The sequence below is a fragment of the Zea mays genome, chromosome 8, assembly GCF_902167145.1.
Source record: "Zea mays cultivar B73 chromosome 8, Zm-B73-REFERENCE-NAM-5.0, whole genome shotgun sequence".
Lineage (NCBI taxonomy): Eukaryota > Viridiplantae > Streptophyta > Magnoliopsida > Poales > Poaceae > Zea > Zea mays.
This window is the reverse complement of record NC_050103.1, coordinates 180,521,055-180,546,649: the sequence shown is the minus strand read 5'-3', so window position 1 is coordinate 180,546,649 and position 25,595 is coordinate 180,521,055.

Below are 25,595 nucleotides of genomic sequence, written 5' to 3'. Positions count from 1 at the left end.
GTAAAATTGCAATTTCTAATGAGCACTCCATATCTAATGTGTTTTTAGTAGAGTCTCTTGGATATAATTTGCTATCTATTAGTCAATTATGCAACATGGGGTATAACTGTCTGTTTACAAATGTAGATGTGTCTGTCTTTAGAAGAAGTGATGGTTCACTAGCTTTTAAGGGTGTATTAGACGGCAAACTTTATTTAGTTGATTTTGCAAAAGAAGAGGCCGGTCTAGATGCATGCTTAATAGCTAAGACTAGCATGGGCTGGCTGTGGCATCGCCGCTTAGCACATGTGGGGATGAAGAACCTTCACAAGCTTCTAAAGGGAGAACACGTGATAGGTTTGACTAACGTGCAATTCGAAAAAGATAGACCGTGTGCAGCATGTCAAGCAGGTAAACAAGTAGGAGGAACGCATCACAGCAAGAATGTGATGACCACTTCAAGACCCCTGGAGCTGCTGCATATGGACCTCTTCGGACCTGTCGCCTATCTGAGCATAGGAGGGAGTAAGTATGGTCTAGTTATTGTTGATGACTTTTCCCGCTTCACTTGGGTGTTCTTTTTGCAGGATAAGTCTGAAACCCAAGGGACCCTCAAGCGCTTCCTCAGGAGAGCTCAAAATGAGTTTGAGCTCAAGGTGAAGAAGATTAGGAGCGACAACGGGTCCGAGTTCAAGAACCTTCAAGTGGAGGAGTTCCTTGAGGAGGAAGGGATCAAGCACGAGTTCTCCGCTCCCTACACACCACAGCAAAATGGTGTGGTAGAGAGGAAGAACAGGACGCTAATCGATATGGCGAGGACGATGCTTGGAGAATTCAAGACCCCCGAGTGTTTCTGGTCGGAAGCCGTGAACACGGCCTGCCACGCCATCAACAGGGTCTACCTTCATCGCCTCCTCAAGAAGACTTCGTATGAGCTACTAACCGGTAACAAACCCAATGTATCTTACTTTCGTGTATTTGGGAGCAAGTGCTACATTCTAGTAAAGAAGGGTAGAAATTCTAAGTTTGCTCCCAAAGCTGTAGAAGGGTTTTTGTTAGGTTATGACTCAAATACAAAGGCGTATAGAGTCTTCAACAAATCATCGGGTTTGGTTGAAGTCTCTAGCGACGTTGTATTTGATGAGACTAATGGCTCTCCAAGAGAGCAAGTTGTTGATTGTGATGATGTAGATGAAGAAGACGTTCCAACGGCCGCTATGCGCACCATGGCAATTGGTGATGTGCGACCACAGGAACAATTGGAGCAAGAACAACCTTCTTCCTCAACAATGGTGCATTCCCCAACTCAAAACGATGAACAGGTTCATCAAGAGGAGTGTGATCAAGGGGGAGCACAAGATGATCATGTGATGGAGGAAGAAGCACAACCGGCACCTCCAACCCAAGTTCGAGCGATGATTCAAAGGGATCATCCCGTCGACCAAATTCTGGGTGACATTAGCAAGGGAGTAACTACTCGATCTCGATTAGTTAATTTTTGTGAGCATTACTCTTTTGTCTCCTCTATTGAGCCTTTCAGGGTAGAAGAGGCCTTGCTAGATCCGGACTGGGTGTTAGCCATGTAGGAGGAACTCAACAACTTCAAGCGCAATGAAGTTTGGACACTGGTGCCTCGTCCCAAACAAAACGTTGTGGGAACCAAGTGGGTATTTCGCAACAAACAAGACGAGCACGGGGTGGTGACGAGGAACAAGGCTCGACTTGTGGCAAAAGGTTATGCCCAAGTCGCAGGTTTGGACTTTGAGGAGACTTTTGCTCCTGTGGCTAGGCTAGAGTCAATTCGCATCTTGCTAGCATATGCCGCTCACCACTCTTTCAGGTTGTACCAAATGGATGTGAAGAGCGCGTTCCTTAACGGGCCGATCAAGGAGGAGGTGTACGTAGAGCAACCCCCTGGCTTCGAGGATGAACGGTACCCCGACCACGTGTGTAAGCTCTCTAAGGCGCTCTATGGACTTAAGCAAGCCCCAAGAGCATGGTATGAATGCCTTAGAGACTTCTTAATTGCTAATGCTTTCAAAGTTGGGAAAGCCGATCCAACTCTTTTTACTAAGACTTGCAATGGTGATCTTTTTGTGTGCCAAATTTATGTCGATGACATAATATTTGGTTCTACTAACCAAAAGTCTTGTGAAGAGTTCAGCAGGGTGATGACGCAGAAATTCGAGATGTCGATGATGGGCGAGTTGAACTACTTCCTTGGGTTCCAAGTGAAGCAACTCAAGGACGGCACCTTCATCTCCCAAACGAAGTACACGCAAGATCTGCTAAAGCGGTTTGGGATGAAGGACGCCAAGCCCGCAAAGACTTCGATGGGGACCGACGGACACACCGACCTCAACAAAGGAGGTAAGTCCGTTGATCAAAAAGCATACCGGTCAATGATAGGGTCGTTACTTTATTTATGTGCTAGTAGACCGGATATTATGCTTAGCGTATGCATGTGTGCTAGATTTCAATCCGATCCTAAGGAGTGTCACTTAGTGGCGGTGAAGCGAATTCTAAGATATTTGGTTGCTACGCCTTGCTTCGGGCTCTGGTATCCAAAAGGGTCTACCTTTGACTTGGTTGGATACTCAGATTCCGACTATGCTGGATGTAAGGTCGATAGGAAGAGTACATCAGGGACGTGCCAATTCTTAGGAAGGTCCCTGGTGTCGTGGAACTCTAAGAAACAAACCTCTGTTGCCCTATCCACCGCTGAGGCCGAGTATGTTGCCGCAGGACAGTGTTGCGCGCAACTACTTTGGATGAGGCAAACCCTCCGGGACTTTGGCTACAATCTGAGCAAAGTCCCACTCCTATGTGACAATGAGAGTGCTATCCGCATGGCGGAAAATCCTGTTGAGCACAGCCGCACAAAGCACATAGACATCCGGCATCACTTTTTGAGAGACCACCAGCAAAAGGGAGATATCGAAGTGTTTCATGTTAGCACCGAGAACCAGCTAGCCGATATCTTTACCAAGCCTCTAGATGAGAAGACCTTTTGCAGGTTGCGTAGTGAGCTAAATGTCTTAGATTCGCGGAACTTGGATTGATTTGTAGCATACATGTGTTTATGCCTTTGATCATATTCCTTATGCATTTTGTTGCTTAATAATGGTGCTCAAGTTGTACAAACACTCCCTGGACCTCACAAGTCCGTTGCAAAGTGATGCACATGTTTAGGGGGAGATGTGTTACAACTTGACCCTTTGAGACTAACCCTGTGCTTGAGTTTGATGCTTTAGTCTTAAAGAAGGATTGAAAGGGAAAAGGTGGACTTGGACCATGCAAGACTTCCACTGCACTCCGATGAAAAGAGTAACTTTTCCAAGTTCATCTTTAAATTCTTATTGCCTATTTTGCTCTTAATTGAAGAATTTGGTGAGGCAATGAGGTTAAAGGGCCAAGATTGATCCCGTTTTGGTGCTTGATGCCAAAGGGGGAGAAAATAAAGGCCAAAGTGATAAATGGATCAGCTACCACTTGAGAGATTTTGAAAACAGTAGAATAGAGCTTTTGGTTTGTCAAATCTCTTTTGTTGTCTCTTTTGTCAAAAGTTGGCCTCTTGTGGGGAGAAGTATTGATTATGGGAAATAGGGGGAGTTTTTGAAATCTTTGAATCAATTTTCTTTGGAAAACCTCTTTTGATGTCTCTACAAGTGGATTTGACTTAGAGATAGGATTTTGAGGTTAATTTGAAAAACAAACCAAGTGGTGGCAAAGGATGATCCATATATGCCAAATTGAATCAAAATAAATTTGAGTTTTTATTTGAAGTGATATTGCACTTGTTCTAGTTGCTTTATGTTGTGTTGGCATAAATCACCAAAAAGGGGGAGATTGAAAGGGAAATGTGCCCTTGGGCCATTTCTAAGTATTTTGGTGATTGAGTGCCAACACAAGTGCTTAAATGTGAATCTATACCCATGGATGGACATAGTACAAATCAAGAGTAAAGGTATGTTTCTAAGCCTTAGTACATTGTTTTGAAGACTAATATATTGTGTCTAAGTGCTTGAAACAGGAGAAATCGAGTCAAAGAAAAGTTGGCTGTGTACAACCAAAAGGTTGTTCGGTCTGGAGCACCGGACTGTCCGGTGGTGCACCGGACAGTGTCCGGTGCTAGGTTGCCTTGAGCGAAGTGGCCGCTCTCGGGAATTCGCCGACGGCGTACGGCTAAAATTCACCGGACTGTCCGGTGTGCACCGGACTGTCCGGTGAGCCAACGGTCGGCCGGGCCAACGGTCGGCCGCGGAGTCCGTGCGCGACACGTGGCCGAGCCAACGGTCGGAAGGGGGCACCGGACTGTCCGGTGCGCCAACGGCTCCCAGATCTGCAACGGTCGGCTGCGCCATTTAAGGAAAGAAATCGGGCACCGGACAGTGTCCGGTGTGCACCGAACTGTCCGGTGCGCCCGATGACAGAAGGCAAGATCAGCCTTCTAGAATTGCTCTCAACGGCTCCTAGCTGCCTTGGGGCTATAAAAGGGACCCCTAGGCGCATGGAGGAGCACACCAAGCATTCCTACAACATTCCTAAGCACCAAGACATCGATTCCACGCATTTGGTTCATTGTGATAGCATCTAGAGCTCTTGTTGAGTTGTGGACTCATTGAGTTGTGTTGCGAGCTCTTGTTGCGACTTGTGTGCGTGTTGTTGCTCTGATTTTGAGTCTTGTGTGCGTTGCTAGTTTCTCCCTTACTCCGTATTTCTTTGTGAATCTTAAGTGTAAGGGCGAGAGGCTCCAAGTTGTGGAGATTCCTCGCAAACGGGATATTGAAAGGCAAAGCAAAACACCGTGGTATTCAAGTTGGTCTTTGGACCGCTTGAGAGGGGTTGATTGCAACCCTCGTCCGTTGGGACGCCACAACGTGGAGTAGGCAAGCGTTGGTCTTGGCCGAACCACGGGATAAACCACTGTGTCATCTCTGTGTTTGATCTCTTGTGGTATTGTGTTTTGCTGAGACTCCTTTCTAGCCACTTGGCAATCATTGTGCTAACACTTAACAAGTTTTTTGTGGCTATAAGTTTAAGTCTCTACAGGATCACCTATTCACCCCCCCCCTCTAGGTGCTCTCAGGTGTCAGGGTCATCCTGCAGATGGCGCACCTGTCTAGTCTGTTGTCAAACAGTGCGCCCGTGCCAAGCAGCGCACTGTGCTCACCATCCCTTATACAAGAAGCTTCTCCTGCACGCCGAGGATACGCAGATCTCGGATGTCAGGGCGCGAGAAGATTGCATCAGTGGCGAATATCTATAGCTCCAAGAGCTATATCCATTATGTCCTTGGGCCCATATGTCGGGGCTCAGTACCATTGTGCATGCCCCCTTCAACTATAAAAGGGGAGGCATGCGACGTTACAAAGGAAAGGCTGACTTAGACCCAAGAGACTCTAGACAACGCAAGCTCTCAAGCAATACATCACACAGTGGAGTAGGGTATTACGCTTCGGCGGCCTGAACCACTCTAAATCCTTGTGTGCTCTTGTGTTCTTCCCATTTTCCAACTAACAAGCAAGACGCTTAGGCCCCTCCTCATCTTAGGATTTAGGGTGGGTGCACTCTGCCACCCGGCCGGAGAATTCCTCTCCGACATTTGGCGTGCCAGGTAGGGCCCTAAGCTTTAGGTTTTTGCTTGTTTCCTTGCTCAGCATGATGGTGCGGATAGTTGAGCACCGCACCGAAACTTCGATGGATTTCGAGGTGGAGGAGGAAGCTGCTTCTTCCACACCACTGGTTCCCAACCGCCCTGTGCCGGGCGCTGCTACTGTGCATGCCGCACGGCAGCATACGGCTGCACAGACATCCCGGACTCCGTCGAGGGCGACTCCGGGAGCATTGTCAGCAGCTAGGGAGTTGCTGCAACACCCTCCAAGCTCCACAGCCTCACCAGGGGCCATGAAGCAATGGCAGGACGACGTCGACCGACTGCTCGGCATGGCACACTCACCTCGACCAGGTCGAGGCCACGGTCATCCCGGCGTCAACATGAGGCATCGGCATCTGTGCGCTCACCCTCAGTGAGGGGCGCACAGACCAATGACCTTCGAGCAGAACTCGACCGCAGGCGTGTGGGAGAGGATGTCAGGGTCTCTTTGGAGAGGGCGCACGAGCGTCGCCAAAATATCGAGGGTCGCAACCTCGATCAAGACTTCACTGCAGCGGCACCGCAGACACCAATGGGCACTCGGTCCCCAACAGGTGTCCCCTTGGCCGGCGTAGGCTGCGTCGCTCTAGCAGATCATCTCCGCGCGGCGTCATGGCCTCCCAAGTTCTGGCCACACCTGCTGGAAAAGTACGACAGAACGTCAAACCCGTCAGAGTTCCTACAGGTGTACGTCACCACCATCATGACAGCAGGTGGGAACACCACTGTGATGGCAACATATTTTCATGTCGCCTTGTCTGGACCTGCCCAGACTTGGCTCATGAACCTTGTCCCAGGGTCAGTCTACTCCCGAGAAGAGCTCTGCGCAAGGTTTGTTGCGAACTTCGCTAGTGCTTACCAATAGCATGGTGTGGACGCCCACCTCCATGCGGTGAGGCAGGAGCCCGGGGAGACTCTTCGAACGTTCATCTCCCGCTTCACCAAGGTGCGAGGTACTATACCCCACATTTTCGATGCTTCCATCATCATGGCCTTCCGTCAGGGAGTACGTGACGAGAAAATGTTGGAGAAGTTGGCCACGCATGATGTGGAAACTGTCCCCACGCTCTTTGCTTTGGCCGACAAATGCGCCAGAGCCGCCTAGGGCCGTGCATGGCACTCGGCCCCACAAACTAGGGCTACCCAGTCGGGTGGCTCGGGTGCCGTCCCCCGGGACGGTAAGAAGAAAAAGAAGAAGGACCGCGACTACCAGAAGCCGCGGTCCACCGCTCTGGTCGTTGCAGTCGCGACCAGGGGCCGGGACAATCGCAACAAGCGCCCACGGCCGCAGAAGGGTAACAACGACCCATGCCCTGTGCACCCCAACAGTCGTCACAGCGCCGCGGAGTGTCGCCAGATCATTGATCTCGTGAAACGTGTCAACGAATGGCACGACCGTGCGAGCAGTCTTCCAAGGACGGCTCCCCACCTCGTCGCCGACCTAGCAAAGAAAAAGTCGACGACGGCGAGGTGGCCGCAGCTGAACGAGACCTCAGGTACTAGTCACCTGAGGTGGACCTGAAGGATGTCTTCACCGAAGGCTCCTACTCTGGTGGAGGCAACTAGATAGACCTCCAGAGGGACCCCGTGCTCCCCGGTCTATGGGGATGAATCCTCTCTTCCCACGGAAACCCTTCTAGACTCCCCACGGGCCCACACTTCCGACAGGATCATGCAGAAATGGCCACAGCCGAAGACGAGGGCTCCTTTGTCAAACGCAGATGGGAACCCAGGGTCGGGACCTAACCCTACGGCAAGTACCAAACCAAGAAGGGCTCTGCAACTCTCCCTCAGCTGGGAAGGACCCTTCAAGGTAACGGGAATGCGCCGACCCGAGGGCAACCATCTAGCTACGACTGAAGGAGTGCCTCACCCCGATGCCGAAACATCTCTGTAAGTTCTATCCATAGAGCAAGTCTGAGGGGTCGATTTTGTTTCCCTTTTGTAACCAGGTAGCGCATACGTGTACGCCAACCCGGTGGGGTCCGTCCCCATAAACCCGGCCTGTTGGTCTGTACCCATGCATGATGAGTTATAAAGAAAAACTACCCCCTCAGTTGTGCCCCTATGATAGTTCCATCTTGCTACTCCATGGTCTTACCTTGCAGTTTTTCAGATGATACTTTTTATCTAACCCACCCGTACGGTTCCCATCTATCCTATCGTGACGACATCCGAATTGAGCAGCCAGGCTTGCAGTTTAGGGCCTCCTTTACGAAAGTTGGGGGGTCCGACAGCCCAGGAGCCGGCTCTAGAGAACGGGACCCCGTTCCATGGGGTGGTCCGGAGCCTGTGTGGCCGCGTAGCCTGGTTCCGTACCCAAAAGCCTGCACACTCCACCACTCCGTGACGGGTACCTAGTATCTGGAGCTATAAGTCATGTGGGTCCGACAACCTAGGGACCGAAACTAGAGAATGGACATTTGTCTCCTGGGGTGGTCTGGAGCCCGTGAAGCCGCTCAGCCTGGTCCCGTACCATGGGCCTACACGCTCCACCACTCTATGACAAATGTCCTAGTACCTAGTGCTGTGACCCGAGGAGGTCCGGACATGCAACTTGGCCACCCAGACTAAAACCTGCGAGTCCCGAGCATGTATCAAAGGATGGCTGATATCAGACAGGGGACCCTATGGGTGTACTACTAACGCTCCCTGGCTGAAGCTGTGTATAGATCCAGATCCCGATGAGGCTGCCTCCCGAGAATTGTTGACAACCCTTTCAGATACGCTGGTATCCAACCTCAACACATCAAGCCTGCATCCCAGGCAGGGGGCCAGGTACCAGGGAGGAGTCAACAACATAACATCACGCGCAATAGGAACAAGTGGTACACAGCTAAGTACTAATGCTGCTTGATAAATAGTAATCAAAAGTACCTTACAAAAAGCAAAAGTATTACATCCGCTTTCAAGCGGAGCCCTAGCTCCATCTCTACTCTACAGGTATGAACTACCTCCACACCAGTAGGGCCGCGTGGTAGCTAGCTCCGTTCGACGCGCCAGCAGAGGCGACCACCTCAGCACTGACGGTAGCAGCCACCTCTGCACCGACGACTCGCCAACAGTGGCGACCACCTCAATGCGCGCGCCATTGTGAAGAGGTCCTCGCCCCTGTCCTCCTACGAGGGGCGACAATGAGGCCATTAAAGCCAAAGAGTGGGAGGCTCGGCGGCAGGTGGCACTGACGGCCTCACCAGCAGAGGCAACCACCTCTGCAGTGGGCAGCCACACCAGCGGCGGCGACCACCTCAGCACCAACGACAGCGGCCACCTCCGCACCGGTAGCTTACTGGCAATGGTGGCCGCCTCAACGCGCACGAAGAGGTCCTCGCTCCCGTCCTCCCATGGGAGTGGGGACAAGACCATCCAAGAACGCGGTCGCCACCCCCCACGGCGTACGACGTCTTGTACAACCCCCCCGGGCGACGTCGGAGCAGTGCGGCCAGCGGCGCGGGAGACGCCGTGGATATGGCTGACTTGCGCACAGCGTGACTGTCGCCCGTGCGGTGGACGAACAGCCACGCCCCAACCAAGCGGCAGGAGGCAGCGCCGAAGGTGGCGCCAAAGCCATCTAGGCCAAGGACCCAGACACGCGGCAGCTGACGGTGCCTGCAGCCGGCCGGCCTCGCGTAGCCGAAGTTCGCCTCCTCCGCAAGGCTGGTGAACGCCCTTCTCCCCCGAATGCTGAAGGAAGAAACGGGTCGCCAGCCCATGTGGAAGGCAGGACCCCAATTTGGCTCGCCTTCCACCCCAACGAGGATGATGAACATCCTTGAAGCTGAGGGCGGGGGGGAGGCCGCAGCCCGGCTCGCTTCTCTCCACCACAAGGCTGGTGGTCATCCTTCTAGATGACCACTGGCGGGAGATTGCAGCCGGGCAGCATGATGAAAATCCTTGAAGCCGAGCGATGGCAGAAGAGCGCCAACCTCCACGAGGTCGTGCTCCTCCAACGGTAGCAGGAAGAAGACAAGATCGACAGCACCACTGCGCAGAAAATGAAGAGCGCGAGCCCTCCGGCGGTGAAACCGTCGGAGGGGGTGGCCCTGACACGGATTCTTCTAGTCAACACTGGCGCGCCCCATCCAGAGGCCCGGAAGGCGGAAAGGTGCAAGAGAAGCGAGGCATGGCTACTGCCCGGGGGATGGACCCCCTTTTTAAAGGCGGGTTTCCCCACTCGCGCCCCGAAGCGTCACGGGCAAGGTCTCCTCCGATGCGCACCGAGGTTCCCACCCTATGACACAGGGGCCAGGCCCCACGTGTCATACAGGCTGACCTGAAGCGCGAAGAAGAAAACCGTCACACAAGGAGCATGCAACCGCCCCGCGGTTATGTGCCCCTTCATTTTCGCTGCAATCAGCGGTCAGGAAGACGGACCGCCGCACGAGGAGCATGCAACTGCCCCGCGGTTATACGCCCCTTCATCTTCGCCGAAACCAGCGGTCAAGAAGGTGAACCGCCACGCAGGAAGTGTACAACCGCCCCGTGGTCGTGCGCCCCTCAGCTTCGCTGCAACCGGCGGTCCAACATGGGGGCCCAGGCCCACATGTCATGCAACTGGCGCGCCGGTTACTGGGTGCGGAAAATCGCACCGTCGCTCGCGCCAATGCCATGTCTCCTCGGGGCCATAGCGGAAGACTGAAAAGATAAGTTTTCAGAACCAGTGCAGCAACTCGAGGCACCCCGCGCATGGCCCATCAGTGACATTAAGTACGAAGGTCACGAGCCAGTCAACCGTGGAAACAGGCGTGGCAGTCAGCGTGACCATAGGCGGGCCGACAGTAATTGCGTCAACAGGCGCGCAGGAGCATCAGATCGCCAATCAGACTCTGGCCCCACCTGCAGGCTCGCACCCTCCCCTGAGGCGGGCCTGGGGGCCACTGTCGGTACCCTGAATCAGGGGTACCCTCTACTACGGTATAAAGACGCTGTACACGTACGACGTCTCCTGGCCGCATGAAGAACGGCACCTGACCCCACCTCATGGGCAGGTCTAGGGGCACCACGCGGCAAGAGAAGATGATGCACTCCCAGGATGCATCATTGGGTCCAGACCTCCACGGATGAATACCGGACCCCCTGTACGCACAACCCAGACCCACTATTATGATCCGGGACTCCCAAGGAGGCATGTCGGGTCCCTCGGATAGGCCCTAGGTCCCTCCGAGTGAGGTCCGGACCACAGCAAGGACCCGGGGCAGGGGGAACCCAGGAATAAGCAAGGGTCCGGTGCTGGCACGTGTCTAGGCCTTACCCTGCGTGCTCGCGCTACCCGCGATGATAGAAGCCCGCTGCTGCCGCGTGGCTGGTGGCCCATGACATAAGCCAACGGGCAGAGCCTGACGTAAGGCCTCTAAAGCCAAGAGGTCTCTGCATTTATTGCGGAGAGGACGCGCCACCGGCCACCATGCTGACAGACGATGTGCCATCTTGGCATTTAATGCGTTTAGTCCTCTCCGCTGGCAGACGGTGTCAGGGTCATCCTGCAGATGGCGCACCTGTCTAGTCTGTTGTCAAACAGTGCGCCCGTGCCAAGCAGTGCACTGTGCTCACCATCCCTTATACAAGAAGCTTCCCCTGCACGCTGAGGATACGCAGATCTCAGATGTCAGGGCGCGAGAAGATCGCACCAGTGTCGAATATCTGTAGCTCCAAGAGCTATATCCATTATGTCCCTGGGCCCATATGTCGGGGCTCAGTACCATTGTGCATGCCCCCCATCAACTATAAAACGGGAGGCATTCGACGTTACAAAGGACAGGCTGACTTAGACCCAAGTGACTCTAGACAACGCAAGCTCTCAAGCAATACATCACACAGTGGAGTAGGGTATTACGCTCCAGCGGCCCGAACCACTCTAAATCCTTGTGTGTTCTTGTGTTCTTCCCATTTTCCAACTAACAAGCAAGACGCTTAGGCCCCTCCTCATCTTAGGATTTAGGGTGGGTGCACTCCGTCACCCGGCCAGAGATTTCCTCTCCGACAGCTACTAACTCATTTCTACAAGAAAAGTGCATTTTGGACTTGAAACAAGCCATATTGCAAATCCTGGTGAAACCGAGGAGAAAAGATATGTTTCCTACACTTAGTCAATTGGATTAGATGTTAATTATCTTTGTCTAAGTCGTAGGTAAGCTACCAATGAAATACGAAAAAGTTTAGAGAAGTTTGGTTCAAAAGAGCTAACTTTGTTCTGGTCTAGGCTACACTAGACGGTTCGGTGGCGCACCGGACCAGTCCGGTGCCACCCAGCTGTACAGTTCACTCGGAGGAATTTTCTTTAAAAACACCGAACCATGAACAGTACTTGGTTTGATGTGCACCGGTCTGTGAACAGTGCTCGATCCAGTGTGCATCAGATCGCCTCTCCAACGGCTACTTCAGCCTTCGCTCGAGGCTCAACGACTAGCTGATGTCACCGAACGGTCTGGTTGCACACTGAACCAGTCCAGTGCCACTCAGCTAAGGAAAGGCACCAATCGATTGATCTGCTGACCGTTGTTGTGGATGGTCCGGTGCGTCACAGGACGGTCCGGTGCACCCGCCGACAGGGAAGTTTTCTAGCTTTCATTTGGAGGAGGCAACGTCTCATAGGACCCTTGGGGCTATAAAAGGGACCCCTAGGCACCTCCAATCAGTACCAAACACCTCAAGGGCATACTAACAATCTAAAACTCTGTTATCATTCCTTCTAGTGATTTTAGTGAGATCCAAGCACCAGTTTCAAGCTATACTTGTGATATTGTGTTCTTGCGCTCGTGTCTTTGGCTTTCTAGTGTGTGTTGTTGTGATTTGTTTTTTGTGTGTATTATATCGCCCTTCCTTACTCTAAGTTGTGATTTTGATCATTTGTTAAGCTGTGAGATACTCCAAGTTGTAGAAATTCCTCACAAATGGGGGATACTTGATATAAGGAAGGCCCGTGACTCACAAGTTTGATCTTTGGATCACTTGAGAGGGGTTGATTGTAACCCTTGTCCAAAGGAGAACACCACAACATGGAGGTAGGCTTTTGCTGAACCACGGGATAAAAATCGTTGTGTCTCTTGTCTGATTTACTTTATTGTGATTTTCCTTCTTCCTAAGTTATCTTTTTTCACTTGTAATATTGAGAATCATTCATATCTTCAAAAATCAATCAAGTGAATGGAACATTTCTTTCTTCTTCTCAATTCTCACCCAAACTTGGTTTTAGTTTACAATAATTTAATTATTAGACCAAGTTTGTGTTGTTTTAAGTTATTTTTGCAGGATCGCCTATTCACACCCCCCTTTAGGTGCTCTCAATTGGTAACGTAGTTGGCCTCTTCTGTTGGGTCTAATAACCCGAAGAGATGGCTAGCAACAACGCTAAAGGAAATGGCAATCTAACCGACAAGGAGGAGATGATCAACAACGAGTCCAAAGGAGATAAGCCCATCGACTCGGGGTCAAACAACAAGAAGGAGGGCAAGAGGAGGAAGCGCATCAAGAAGATCATATACTACGACAGCAACTCCCCTTCCTCTTTGCACAAGGACAACGACGAGTCATCCTTCAAGAAAAATACACTCAAACAAAACTACACTAAAATGTCTTTTAATTATTCTTGCATTCCTTACAATTCAAATGCACATTCACTTTCTATACCTCTTGGAAAGCCTCCTCACTTTGATGGCGAGGACTATTCATGGTGGAGGCACAAGATGTGTAGTCATTTATTTTCTCTCCACCCTAGCATTTGGAGTATTGTGTAAAATGAAATGCAATTGCTAGATAGTGATGATGAGAATTACAATGTTATAGATGTCTAAGAATCAATTCATAAAACTGCCCAAGCTACTACTGTGCTGCTAGCTTCTTTATGCAGGGAAGAGTACAATAAAGTTAGTGACTTGGACAATGCAAAAGAGATTTGGGACACTCTCAAGATCGCCCACGAAGGAAATGACATGACGATGATCACTAAGATGGAGCTCATCAAAGGTGAATTTGGGAGGTTTTCCATGAAGAGGGGTGAAGTGCGAACCGAGACGTACAACAGACTCAAGACCCTGGTGAACCAAATCCGCAACTACGGAAGTACAAGATGGACGGATCGCGACATCATGCGACTAATGCTAAGGCCATTTATCGTTCTTGATCCTAATCTTGTAAACTTGATTCATGTGAGTACTAGGTACACAAAGATGACACCTGAGGAAATCCTTGTAAAATTCGTGAGCTCGTATGATGGCCAAGTAGGCGAGGTATATCGACGATGTCGCCAATGGGAGTCTCTCTCACTACACCAAGCCGCAACGAGTCGCACTCAAAGCGACGAACATTAAGGAGGTGCTCCCTGACACGGTGGCACAAATTGAGACAGCTGACCTCAATGAAGATGAGATGGCGCTTGTGATCAAGCGCTTCAAGACCGCTTTGAAGGAATGCAAGAAGTACCCCCAACAAGAACAAATCAATGTGAAGCGTGTGTGCTTCAAATGCAGTAAGTCTGGACATTTTATTACACAATGTCCTGATAATGATGACTAGACACAATACAAGAGCTCTAAGGGGGAAGGGGAGAAGAAGTTTTATAAGAAGAAGAAAGGTGAGGCGCATATCGGCAAGGAATGGGACTCGGATTACTCTTCATCTGAATCCAACAACGAAGGACTCGTTGCCTCGCCCTTCAAGTCAACCCTCTTCCCTAGTGGTGCATGCAACACTACCTACACCCCAATATCTGTAGAAACATAGAAGTATATGTTGGTATATATTGACGACAATGTAAGACCCTAAACCCTAAACCCAAAATATTGTTTTTGCACTGTAGGTTGCATTATTCGTAGAGTGGAGTTTGAATATGGGATGATGATAATGTTTAAAGTGCTAGAGATAGTTTAAGGGTGCATTTGGTTCAGCTGTGAGCTGTGAAAAAGCTGTTGTGAGCTGTCTGTGTGAAAAGTTGTTGTGATAAATAATGAAAGTCGCCTAGAGGGGGGTGAATAGGGCGAATCTGAAATTTACAAACTTTAAGCACAGCTACAAGCCGGGGTTAGCGTTAGAAATAAAAGCGAGTCCGAAAGAGAGGGCAAAAACAAATCACAAGCGAATAAGGCGAATGACACGGTGATTTGTTTTATCGAGGTTCGGTTCTTGCAAACCTACTCCCCGTTGAGGTGGTCACAAAGATCGGGTCTCTTTCAACCCTTTCCTTCTCTCAAACGGTCACTTAGAGACCGAGTGAGCTTCTCTTCTCAATCAAACGGGACACTAAGTCCCCACAAGGACCACCACACAATTGGTGTCTCTTGCCTTGGTTACAATTGAGTTGAAATCAAGAAAGAATGAAGAAGAAAAGCAATCCAAGCGCAAGAGCTCAAATGAACACAAGTGTCTCTCTCTCACTAGTTACTATTTGATTGGAATTGTCTTTGGACTTGGGAGAGAATTTGATCTTTTGTTTGTGTCTTGTATTGAATGCTATAGCTCTTGTATGAGGTGTGAAGGCTGAAAACTTGGATGCAATGAATGGTGGGTGGTTGGGGGTATTTATAGCCCCAACCACCAAAGGAGCCGTTGGTGGAGGCTCCTGTCGCATGGCGCACAGGACAGTCTGGTCCGCCCCCGGACACTGTCCGGTGCGCCAGCCACGTCACCCGGTCGTTGGGTTCTGACCGTTGGAGCTTCTGACAGCTAGGCCACCGGATAGTCCGGTGGTGCATCGGACAGTCACTGTTCACTATCCGGTGCGCCTTCTAGCACCTGTCCTGACTTCTGCGCGCGCAGGCGCGCACTGTAGCACATTTAATGTTCTTGCAGACGACCGTTGGCGCTGTGTAGCCGTTACTCCGCTAGCGCACCGGACAGTCCGGTGAATTATAGCGGAGCGGCTCCCAGAATTTCCGAAGGTGACAAGTTTGAAGTCGGGTTCCCTGGTGCACCGGACACTGTCTTTGCTCTTTTTATTTGAACCCTTTCTTGGTCTTTTTATTGGTTTGTTGTGAACCTTTGGCACCTGTAAAACTTATAATCTAGAGCAAACTAGTTAGTCCAATTATTTGTGTTGGACAATTCAACCACCAAAATCAATTAGGAAAAGGTGTAAGCCTATTTCCCTTTCAATCTCCCCCTTTTTGGTGATTGATGCCAACACAAACCAAAGCAAATATAATAGTGCAGAATTGAACTAGTTTGCATAAGGTAAGTGCTAAGGTTGCTTGGAATGAAACCAATAATTATTTCTATTAGATATGCATGGATGGCTTTCTTCTTATTTAAAATTTTGGACCACGCTTGCACCACTTGTTTTGTTTTGCAATGTTTTGGAAATTCTTTTTCAAAAATATTTTGCAAACAGTCAAAGGTATATGAATAAGATTTTGAGAAGCATTTTCAAGATTTGAAATTTTCTCCCCCTGTTTCGAATGCTTTTCCTTTGACTAAACAGAACTCCCCCTTAATGAAATCCTCCTCTTAGTGTTCAAGAGGGTTTTAGATATTAATTTTGAAGAGGGTATACCAATTTTGAAATTGTATCAAAATAAGATACCAATTTGAAAAACACTTCTTTAATTACAATTTGAAAGACTAAATTTTTGAAAATTGGTGGTGGTGCGGTCCTTTTGCTTTGGGCTAATACTTTCTCCCCCTTTGGCATGAATCGCCAAAAATGGATACTTATGAGTGAAGTATAAGCCCAATTTCTTTTCTCTCCCTTTGGCAAATAATACACGGGTGAAGATGAGAGCACCTAGAGGGGGAGTGAATAGGTGATCCTGTAGAGACTTAAACTTATAGCCACAAAAACTTGTTAAGTGTTAGCACAATGATTGCCAAGTGGCTAGAAAGGAGTCTCAGCAAAACACAATACCACAAGAGATCAAACACAGAGATGACACAGTGGTTTATCCCGTGGTTCGGCCAAGACCAACGCTTGCCTACTCCACGTTGTGGCGTCCCAACGGACGAGGGTTGCAATCAACCCCTCTCAAGCGGTCCAAAGACCAACTTGAATACCACGGTGTTTTGCTTTGCCTTTCAATATCCCGTTTGCGAGGAATCTCCACAACTTGGAGCCTCTCGCCCTTACACTTAAGATTCACAAAGAAATACGGAGTACGGGAGAAACTAGCAACGCACACAAGACTCAAAATCAGAGCAACAGCACGCACACAAGTCGCAACAAGAGCTCGCAACACAACTCAATGAGTCCACAACTCAACAAGAGCTCTAGATGCTATCACAATGAACCAAATGCGTGGAATCGATGTCTTGGTGCTTAGGAATGTTGTAGGAATGCTTTGTGTGTTCCTCCATGCGCCTAGGGGTCCCTTTTATAGCCCCAAGGCAGCTAGGAGCCGTTGAGAGCAATTCTGGAAGGCTGATCTTGCCTTCTGTCATCGGGCGCACCGGACAGTCCGGTGCACACCGGACACTGTCCGGTGCCCGATTTCTTTCCTTAAATGGCGCAGCCGACCGTTGCAGATCTGGGAACTGTTGGCGCACCGGACAGTCCGGTGCACACCGGACAGTCCGGTGCCCCCTTCCGACCGTTGGCTCGGCCACGTGTCGCGCACGGATTCCGCGCCGACCGTTGGCCCGGCCGACCGTTGGCTCACCGGACAGTCCGGTGCACACCGGACAGTCCGATGAATTTTAGCCGTACGCCGTCGGCGAATTCCCGAGAGCGCCGAGTTCACGCCGAGTCAGCCTGGCGCACCGGACACTGTCCGGTGCACCACCGGACAGTCCGGTGACCCACCGGACAGTCCGGTGACCCACCGGACAGTCCGGTGCTCCCAGACTCAGCAGATTCTTGGCTGCTCGAGCCAAGACATTTCCAATTGGATTTTTCCTGTTTCCAGCACTTAGACACAATACATTAGTCCATAAAACAATGTACTAAGTCTGAGAAACATACCTTAATTCTTGATTTGTACTTTGTCCACCTTTTTACACTTAGGCACTTGTGTTGGACACTAAATCACCAAAACACTTAGAAATGGCCCAAAGGCACATTTCCCTTTCAATCTCCCCCTTTTTGGTGATTTATGCCAACACAACATAAAGCAAGTAGAACAAGTACAAAATCAAATCAAATAAGAACTCAAAATTGTTTTGATTCAATTTTGACATATATGGATCATCCTTTGCCACCACTTGGTTTGTTTTTTCAAATCAAACTCAAATCTCTATCTCTAAGTCAAACACACATGTTGAAGCATAAAGAGAGTCATTCCAAAAGAGATTGATTAAAGATTTCAAAAACTCCCCCCTTTTTCCATAATCAACACTTCTCCCCACAAGAGACCAACTTTTGACAAAAGAGACAACAAAAATGATTTGACAAACCAAAAGCTCTATTCTACTATTTTCAAAATCTCTCAAGTGGTAGCTGATCCATTTATCACTTTGGCCTTTATTTTCTCCCCCTTTGGCATCAAGCACCAAAACGGGATCAATCTTGGCCCTTTAACCTCATTGCCTCACCAAATTCTTCAATTAAGAGCAAAATAGGCAATAAGAATTTAAAGATGAACTTGGAAAAGTTACTCTTTTCATCGGAGTGCAGTGGAAGCCTTGCATGGTCCAAGTCTACCTTTTCCCTTTCAATCCTTCTTTAAGACTAAAGCATCAAACTCAAGCACAGGGTTAGTCTCAAAGGGTCAAGTTGTAACACATCTCCCCCTAAACATGTGCATCACTTTGCAACGGACTTGTGAGGTCCAGGGAGTGTTTGTACAACTTGAGCACCATTATTAAGCAACAAAATGCATAAGGAATATGATCAAAGGCATAAACACATGTATGCTACAAATCAATCCAAGTTCCGCGAATCTAAGACATTTAGCTCACTACGCAACCTGCAAAAGGTCTTCTCATCTAGAGGCTTGGTAAAGATATCGGCTAGCTGGTTCTCGGTGCTAACATGAAACACTTCGATATCTCCCTTTTGCTGGTGGTCTCTCAAAAAGTGATGCCGGATGTCTATGTGCTTTGTGCGGCTGTGCTCAACAGGATTTTCCGCCATGCGGATAGCACTCTCATTGTCACATAGGAGTGGGACTTTGCTCAGATTGTAGCCAAAGTCCCGGAGGGTTTGCCTCATCCAAAGTAGTTGCGCGCAACACTGTCCTGCGGCAACATACTCGGCCTCAGCGGTGGATAGGGCAACGGAGGTTTGTTTCTTAGAGTTCCACGACACCAGGGACCTTCCTAAGAATTGGCACGTCCCTGATGTACTTTTCCTATCGACCTTACATCCAGCATAGTCGGAATCTGAGTATCCAACCAAGTCAAAGGTAGACCCTTTTGGATACCAGAGCCCGAAGCAAGGCGTAGCAACCAAATATCTTAGAATTCGCTTCACCGCCACTAAGTGACACTCCTTAGGATCGGATTGAAATCTAGCACACATGCATACGCTAAGCATAATATCCGGTCTGCTAGCACATAAATAAAGTAGAGACCCTATCATTGACCGGTATGCTTTTTGATCAACGGACTTACCTCCTTTGTTGAGGTCGGTGTGTCCGTCGGTCCCCATCAGAGTCTTTGCGGGCTTGGCGTCCTTCATCCCAAACCGCTTCAGCAAGTCTTGCGTGTACTTTGTTTGGGAGATGAAGGTGCCGTCCTTGAGTTGCTTCACTTGGAACCCAAGGAAGTAGTTCAACTCGCCCATCATCGACATCTCGAATTTCTGCGTCATCACCCTGCTAAACTCTTCACAAGACTTTTGGTTAGTAGAACCAAATATTATGTCATCGACATAAATTTGGCACACAAAAAGATCACCATTGCAAGTCTTAGTAAAAAGAGTTGGATCGGCTTTCCCAACTTTGAAAGCATTAGCAATTAAGAAGTCTCTAAGGCATTCATACCATGCTCTTGGGGCTTGCTTAAGTCCATAGAGTGCCTTAGAGAGCTTACACACGTGGTCGGGGTACTGTTCATCCTCGAAGCCAGGGGGTTGCTCTACGTACACCTCCTCCTTGATCGGCCCGTTAAGGAACGCGCTCTTCACATCCATTTGGTACAACCTGAAAGAGTGGTGAGCGGCATATGCTAGCAAGATGCGAATTGACTCTAGCCTAGCCACAGGAGCAAAAGTCTCCTCAAAGTCCAAACCTGCGACTTGGGCATAACCTTTTGCCACAAGTCGAGCCTTGTTCCTTGTCACCACCCCGTGCTCGTCCTGTTTGTTGCGGAACACCCACTTGGTTCCCACAACATTTTGCTTGGGACGAGGCACCAGTGTCCAAACTTCATTGCGCTTGAAGTTGTTGAGTTCCTCCTGCATGGCTAACACCCAGTCTGGATCTAGCAGGGCCTCTTCTACCCTGAAAGGCTCAATAGAAGAGACAAAGGAGTAATGCTCACAAAAATGAACTAATCGAGATCGAGTAGTTACTCCCTTGCTAATATCACCCAGAATTTGGTCGACGGGATGATCCCTTTGAATCATCGCTCGAACTTGGGTTGGAGGTGCCGGTTGCGCTTCTTCCTCCATCACGTGATCATCTTGTGCTCCCCCTTGATCACACGCCTCCTTTTGATGAACCTGTTCATCGTCTTGAGTTGGGGGATGCACCGTTGTTGAGGAAGAAGGTTGATCTCGTCCATCTTGTTCCTGTGGCCGCACTTCGCCAATCGCCATGGTTCGTATAGCGGCCGTTGGAACATCTTCTTCATCTACATCATCACAATCAACAACTTGCTCTCTTGGAGAGCCATTAGTCTCATCAAATACAACGTCGCTAGAGACTTCAACCAAACCCGATGATTTGTTGAAGACTCTATACGCCTTTGTATTTGAGTCATAACCTAACAAAAACCCTTCTACAGCTTTGGGAGCAAACTTATAATTTCTACCCTTCTTTACTAGAATGTAGCACTTGCTCCCAAATACACGAAAGTAAGATACATTGGGTTTGTTACCGGTTAGTAGCTCATACGAAGTCCTCTTGAGGAGGCGATGAAGGTAGACCCTGTTGATGGCGTGGCAAGCTGTGTTCACGGCTTCCGACCAGAAACACTCGGGGGTCTTGAATTCTCCAAGCATCGTCCTCGCCATATCAATTAGTGTCCTGTTCTTCCTCTCTACCACACCATTTTGCTGTGGTGTGTAGGGAGCGGAGAACTCGTGCTTGATCCCTTCCTCCTCAAGGAACTCCTCCACTTGAAGGTTCTTGAACTCGGACCCGTTGTCGCTCCTTATCTTCTTCACCTTGAGCTCAAACTCATTTTGAGCTCTCCTGAGGAAGCGCTTGAGGGTTCCTTGGGTTTCAGACTTATCCTGCAAAAAGAACACCCAAGTGAAGCGGGAAAAGTCATCAACAATAACTAGACCATACTTACTCCCTCATATGCTCAGATAGGCGACAGGTCCGAAGAGGTCCATATGCAGCAGCTCCAGGGGTCTTGAAGTGGTCATCACATTCTTGCTGTGATGCGCTCCTCCCACTTGTTTACCTGCTTGACAAGCTGCACAAGGTCTATCTTTTTCGAATTGCACGTTAGTTAAACCTATCACGTGTTCTCCCTTTAGAAGCTTGTGAAGGTTCTTCATCCCCACATGTGCTAAGCGGCGATGCCACAGCCAGCCCATGCTAGTCTTAGCTATTAAGCATGCATCTAGACCGGCCTCTTCTTTTGCAAAATCAACTAAATAGAGTTTGTCGTCTAATACACCCTTAAAAGCTAGTGAACCATCAATTCTTCTAAAGACAGACACGTCTACATTTGTAAATAGACAGTTATATCCATATGACATAATTGACTAACAGGTAGCAAATTATATCCAAGACTCTCCACTAAAAACACATTAGAGATAGAATGCTCATTAGAAATTGCAATTTTACCTAACCCTTTTACCTTGCCTTGATTCCCATCACCGAATATAATTGAATCTTGGGAATCCTTATTCTTGACGTAGGAGGTGAACATCTTCTTCTCCTCCGTCATATGGTTTGTGCATCCGCTGTCGATAATCCAGCTTGAACCCCCGGATGCATAAACCTGCAAGGCAAATTTAGGCTTGGGACTTAGGTACCCAACTCTTGTTGGGTCCTACAAGGTTAGTCACAATTGTCTTAGGGACCCAAATGCAAGTTTTATCACCCTTGCATTTTGCCCCTAATTTCCTAGCAATCACCTTTCTATCCTTTCTACAAATTGCAAAGGAAGCATTCAAAGCATGATATATTGTAGAAGGTTCATTTACTTTCCTAGGAACATTAACAACATTTCTCCTAGGCATATTATGAACAGCATTCCTTCTACCAACATTTCTATCATGCACATATGAAGAACTAGAAGCAAACATAGCATGAGAAAAATCATCGTAAGCATTATAACTCCTATAAGCATTTCTAGTTTGTCTCCTATCATGATACAAAAAGGCATGGTTCTTTTTAGCACTAGTAGCTATAGGGGCCTTCCCTTTCTCCTTGGCGGAGATGGGAGCCTTATGGCTTGTCAAGTTCTTGGCTTCCCTTTTGTAGCCAAGTCCATCCTTAATTGAGGGATGTCTACCAATCGTATAGGCATCCCTTGCAAATTTTAATTTATCAAATTCGCTTTTGCTAGTCTTAAGTTGGGCATTAAGACTAGCCACTTCATCATTCAATTTAGAAATTGAAACTAGGTGTTCACTACAAGCATCAACATTAAAATCTTTACACCTAGTGCAAACCATAACATGTTCTACACAAGAGTTAGATTTACTAGCCACTTCTAGTTTAGCATTTAAATCATTATTAACACCTTTTAAAGTAGCAATGGTTTCATGACAAGAAGATAATTCACTAGAAAGCACTTCATTTCTTTTAATTTCTAGAGCAAGAGAATTTTGTGCACTAACAAATTTATCATGCTCCTCATATAAAAGATCCTCTTGTTTTTCTAGTAATCTATTCTTATCATTCAAAGCATCAATCAACTCATTAATTTTATCTATCTTAGATCTATCTAAGCCCTTGAACAAGCATGAATAATCTATGTCATCATCATCACTAGACTCATTATCACTAGAAGAAGCATAAGTGGAGTCTTGAGTACTCACCTTCTTCTCCCTTGCCATAAGGCATGTGTGATGCTCGTTGGGGAAGAGGGATGACTTGTTGAAGGCAGTGGCGGCGAGTCCTTCATTGTCGGAGTCGGAGGAGGAGCAATCCGAATCCCACTCCTTGCCTAGATGTGCCTCGCCCTTTGCCTTCTTGTATGCCTTCTTCTTCTCCCTCTTGCTCCCTTGTTCCTGGTCACTTTCATTATCGGGACAGTTAGCAATAAAATGACCAAGCTTACCGCATTTGAAGCATGAGCGCTTCTCCTTTGTCTTGGTCTTGCTTGGCTGTCCCTTGCGACCTTTGAGCGCCGTCTTGAAGCGCTTAATGATGAGGGCCATTGTGGGGGATAGATATCCCCTGGGTCCACTAAAGAAGTAAAAGGCCTCACGAAAGGCCCGAGGGCCCAATAATTCGTAAGGTCATTCTTTCGTGGGCCTGGGGAAAGACAACCAACAAAGAAGAGAAGACGTGAGACCAGATTGGTGCAAGCCCGGACGGCCCACATCGTCGAACGAGTAAATCGCAACAGAGGCTCGACTTTCCCGCGTTGAAGCCCCCATGCAACGGAGCCATGCGAGGATAAGTCGGCGAGGGTTATGTAGGGATAAACCCAAGAGGTTCCCTACCTTTTAGCTACTTGTTGTTATCATACCCACGTGTACTGCCCTACGGTCGAGTATATAAGGCCTAGGGGGCACCCCTTCAGAACGATCGACCCTGTTTGACATAGCCACCCACGTAAAACTCTCTGAGCCCTCTATCAGAGAACCCTCTTGTAACCACGCTCATATACTCACCAGGACGTAGGGTGTTACGCACTTCTAAGCGGCCCGAACCTGCAAATCTTGTCCATTGTCCCTCGTGCGATCGGCACGAACCATTTTGCTACAGTCGTTGACACCGTCCTACTCCTAAAAACACCTTGAGGGGCAACCCCGGGTGTGCGGTCGGACCCAAAACACCGACAGCTGGCGCGCCAGGTAGGGGGTGTGTCGACGATCCAAGCTAGCTCAATGGCCGTCACCTTCCGCAGCAAGATCGCCGTGCGTCCCGGATCTGTATTCTGCTTCGGGACAATCTCATCCGTAGCGGATGAAGAAGGAATTCTACACCGCCTCGCAGATCTGCCGGAACAGAGGTCTCCTCCAACAAACTCCGAAAATGCTGGAAAGACGCTACCTCCGGCTCTTCGGAAAAAGATCGTCTACGGGGAGGCTGGAGCTAGAAGCTCGCTGACCCGGAAGACTCCGCTGTCCACTTCCCCGACGAAAGAATGGACACGGGTCGTGAGAAAGAAGGAGACCAGGGAGAGGCAAGTCGTTCTTCCCGTTCCTCCGGCCTCAAAGGAGAACGGAAAGAAAATCGCCGCGACAGCAGTACCGTTCTACCCCGACGTCCTCTTCATCGGGAGAGCAGAGTCGCCCGCCGTCTCTGACGATGAACCGACCGCGCCTGGAGAAGAACCACCTCAGCGAGAATCCCGCCAACGAAGAAACCGACGCAGGAACGTTCGGCGACATCACGCAGCTGGAGAACGGGATCCGGAGCAGCCTGTCTCGCGAGACGAGGTCTCAGAGATAGGAGAAACTCCGGAAGAACGTGTCTTCAGGGAACGAAGGAACTCCCGACGACGTGATCGCCGACGGACTCAGGAGCAAGCCGAGCAAGATGCAAGGCAACGACGCGAGAATCCGCTCTTCGGGCGCAACCTGAACCCCGACTTTGCCCGAGCTATGAACACGCCGAGCAAAGTCGGAGGCGTTCTAGCTCGGATAGCTGACGGTCTTCCTCGGACTCCCGACGCCGAAGGATACCGACGCCTGTTCACTCAGGCGGCCAACCATCTTCTACCGCTCGCTCACCCGGAGAACGATTTGCGACACACCATCAACAGTCGCCGAGACGCGCGAAGCTCTATCAATGCTTCGCGCGAACGGCGGCATGAGAACGAAATTCGCCGTCGGAAGGAGTATGACCGAGATCATGGCTTCCCGACTCAAAGCCAGGCCACCCGAACTGAGTCGGCAACAGCTTCAACTGGTGGTACCACCCGGGGACGGTCGAGGAACCACCACCGCCACTCCCCTCCCCGGGACAGACGTCATCCCCGACGACAGGAGGACACATGCGGAGTATCCGCCCTTACTCCGCGCCTTAGGGCCATCCAATGGCCTCCCAACTTCAAGGTATCCAATGTCGACAAATATGAACCTAAGCAGGATCCAGGGGGTTGGTTAGCCGTCTACACCACCGCTGCTCGGGCTGCCGGAGCATCCGAAGACGTCATGACCGCGTATCTGCCCATCGTCCTTGGGCAAGATGCGCTGCAGTGGCTACGACATCTACCCCGACACTGCATCGACGACTGGGGAGACTTCAGTCGACGTTTCACCGCCAACTTCCAGTCTCTCTCCGACAAGCCAGCGCAACCATGGGACCTCAAATCCATCAAGCGCCGGGGGGGGATGAGACTCTCCGGTCATACCTTAAAAGGTTCCAGACCATGAGAAATCGCATCCCCGAGGTCACGGAGGCGGCCGTGATCGAGGACTTCTACAGAGGATCTAACGACTCGGCTTTCGTCCGAGCCATACTACAAAAGGCGCCGACTACCTCCGAGGAGCTGTTCCGGGAAGCCGACCTCTACATCACCGCCGACGAGCGGGCCCAGGATCTCATCGGAGGAGCAAAGCCTGCACCGGCAGCACCACGACGTGACGCGAACCAGCCATCCGACAAACGCTGGGAGAAGAGGCCTCGCGAAGAGGTACACGCTGCCGGACCACCCGCCTCTCGCGCCCGAGGAGGGCCTCGAGGAGGCGAGCGCACGCTGGACGACATCCTCGACGCCCAGTGCCCGTACCATAAGGACATGCGCCACACTCTCCGCAACTGCCGGGATTTCAAGCACTCCGTCGGGCATGGCCGAC